Below are 3557 nucleotides of genomic sequence, written 5' to 3'. Positions count from 1 at the left end.
TAAAAAGTCAAAGATACAAATTATGAACAACAAACATGCATCTATCAACAAGTGAATCTAAGAATCAAGTGAATAAATAATCTGGAGATCATAATAGAATCAGGGACATAGAAAGGGAATGGACTGACTATTTCTTGGGGGGGAAAGGGTGTGGGAGATGCGGGAAGAGATTGGACAATAATTGTGCACCTATGGATGAGGACAGTGGGTGGGGAGTGAGGGCGGAGGGAGGGGTGCGAACTGGGTGCAGGGGAGTTATGGTGGGAAAAAAGAGGAACCAATGTAATAATCTGAACAATAAAGATTTAATTAAAAAACAAACACACACGCATGGATCTGATATACCAATATTTTTAATTAGTTTTAAAAAGATACAATTACCCAGACTTAAATGAAATCCAAGCACAATATGTACTTTATCTACTAACGTAAAGAATATCCCTTTACATTTTCATTTTTAAATAAAGAACAAATATAAAAAAAAGAAGTATATTTTACACTGCAAACCAGTACATATTTCCACTTTATCTATAGTTATATCACATAAAACGGAAGCAAGTTATATATATAAGTGAAAGTTTTACAAAACAGTTCCTATCCTCTCCCCTGCAAAGCATTCTGACATTTTTCATTCTGTTCTATTTTTAAAAGCTGTGCTGCTCACAACCCACTAAATTGATTTCAAAACCTATAATCTGTATTTTTTTTCTTTCAACAGCAAAATGAGGCTCACCATGTACACATATAATGTTATTATCAGTGTGTTCAGATTTCTGATACTGCTGGCTGGTCCAGAGACTTTGAACATTTTTTTCTCTTGACCATTAGACTTCAATTCTTTCAGCTGCATATGAAACAAATGTCTTATGAAAGCCATTAAAGGGATAACTATCCGGTATTATGCAGCTCTTAGATTATAGTTTTGAAGACCATATAGCAACAGAAAAAAATATTATTTCAAACAAATATTGATCACCTACTACGCCTCTGGTGCTGTGCTGGGCACTAGGGATAAAGTGCTCAGCAAAATAAACACCTTTTTTTGGGTAAAATATATTAATCAAATAATCACACAAATATAGAAAGTATGATCTGTGTGAATAAAGGAGTCCTAATGTAGGCTGAGAGGGCTGGTGAGTCACGGCTTCTTTGAACGGGCATCTAAGAAGAGGCCTGAGGAACAAACAAGCATTAGCCGGGCACAGTGTGGAGGGGAAAGGTCCCAGGCAGAGGAAACTGCCCACAGGCCTGAGGTGGCACAGAACTGGGCAGTTTTGTCTACGGCCATACCACCCTGAATGCGCCCGATCTCGTCTGATCTCGGAAGCTAAGCAGGGTCGGGCCTGGTTAGTACTTGGATGGGAGAACTGGGCAGATTTGAGGAACTGGAAGGAGGCTCATGGGGTTAGAAAGCTGTGAGCCTCGCAAGGCATGGGATGCGGTGGGAGACGTATACGGGATCCTGAGGCCATTCTAGAATGTTATATTATGATAAAAGTATTAGGTATGATGTATGTGATATAAAGGAAATAATTCTATGTGATAGCTGTGCTGTGAGTATAATTATGTAAAAACTACTAGCATGTATGGACAAGGCCTGGAAGTACAGGAAATGAAAACTTTGATTTGTTGGAACAAGCAGGAGGAATATAGGATAGAAAACACAATATAGGACAAAAGCACAAACACTGAAGTCAGAACGGGGCTACCTCCCGGCTATGCCACTATCTCTGTGACACCGGGCAAGCTCTTTTAACCTCGGTAAGCCTCCTTTCTCTAATCTGTAAAATGGGGATCCCGCGTTGGACTGTTAGAAATATTACATGAGATAATACATGTAAAGTGCTTAGCTCTGTGCCTGATACGGTACATTCCCCAAACTGTAAGTATTATTACAATTACTGGCTATAATGGTGGAACTGGGGGGAAACTTCTACTCTTTATGGTGACTGAATTAAGACTGGTATAATGGTATTTATATAGTCAACATTTTAAAATGTAGAAGTGTTGGTTTGAATATTCTGAAACTGTATGGAACCAGCACACATGCTTTCTGCCAGGTAACACTTTGCTCACCTGTGTCCAAAGCTCTCCAACAGCTTCAGGGCACCTGAGGGTCAAAGAAACAATGGGTGGTCCCTTTAAGATGACACCAGGTCAATAAGGGATCAGCAGACCCTTCTGTTTCCAATCCAGCCAAGGCCCTGCTCTTAGAGCAGCGGTTCTCAACCTGTGGGTCGCGACCCCTGAAAATACATCCTGCATATCAGATATTTACATGACGGTTCATAACAGTAGCAAAATGACAGTTATGAAGTAGCCACGAAAATAATTTTATGGTTGCGGGTCACCACAACATGAGGAACTGTATTAAAGGGTCGCGGCCTTAGGAAGGTTGAGAACCACTGTTAGAGAGACAACTATAGTCTCCTCTGGTCCCTACCATCAAGGGCTTTCCTAAGCCTCTCTGTCCCAGATGCCCCGGGGATTCTGAGCCTTCAGCCGTCCATTCAGCCGGAACTGAGCACCTATTCTGAGCCAGTCTGCCACCTCAAACAACTGAATAATCAAACTGTAATGTAACCAGTGCATGAGATACTTAGAAGAAAATTCCAGGAGATACTGACTCTGCCTGGGGAAGGCTTCAAAAAGGGCTGTCTCCGCAGGACCACGAGGGACAAAAGGGAATTTCAATTCTAGCAAATAGACCAGGACTCGCTAAGGCACTGAAGGGCTTGACTCACATGGGGATGACAGGGCACGTCCCGGGGTGGCTCTGCCGGGTGCGGTGGGCAGTGGCCGGGCAGTGGCCAGGCATGAACCAGCGGTAAGCTGGGCCACACAGTGAATGACCCTGAGGCCTGCACGGAGCGTGGGCCTGATTGATGCTCTGGGGGCCACAGGGAGCTGTGAGAGTTCCCAAGCAGGGGGACACTGCCTGATGACACCTCCACTGGGAGAGCTGCAGAGCCGCCCAGCTCTGAGAACCCAGGGCGGGGAGAGTGAAAATATGCGCTCTGACTCCGTCACCTCCCCCTGGAGATTACAATCACCCAGAGTCTTGAAAAAATGCCAGTGGCTGGGCCCCACCTCCGGAGAGAATGATTTCACGGGACGGGGTGGTGCCCAGGCCTCGGCAATCCCCTGAACTCCCCAGGTACTGGTGCTGAGAAGCCCTGCTCGGAGCCCACAGGCCTGGACACAAGCAGATGTGCGCCCGGAGCCCGGAGCCTGAGTGTGGGAACCAGCAGGGACAAAAGGCACACACTCTAGCTCGCTGGCTGGGCATTCTTGAGACTCTGGGCTCCAGAGGAGAACTAAGAAACCCCAGGACTTTGTGGGGCCACGGAGGAGCAGTGCCTCCTATGGGCACAGGGCAGTTCATTCTAAGGCCGGCAGGCCCCTCAGAGAGGAATTGGAGTTCCATGGATCCGCGGCCCCGACTGGCAGCGGCAGCAGAACCCATGGGCGCCTGTTTGTGTGTCTGGAGTCGCTGGGCTGGGGCAGATCGGTCACGTGAGGAGGCTCCGGAGCCATGTCTGGGGAGACTCATCAAG

Source organism: Myotis davidii, unplaced genomic scaffold, assembly GCF_000327345.1.
Source record: "Myotis davidii unplaced genomic scaffold, ASM32734v1 scaffold898, whole genome shotgun sequence".
In the NCBI taxonomy this organism is placed as follows: Eukaryota; Metazoa; Chordata; class Mammalia; order Chiroptera; family Vespertilionidae; genus Myotis; species Myotis davidii.
Note: the sequence above shows the minus strand (reverse complement) of the source record.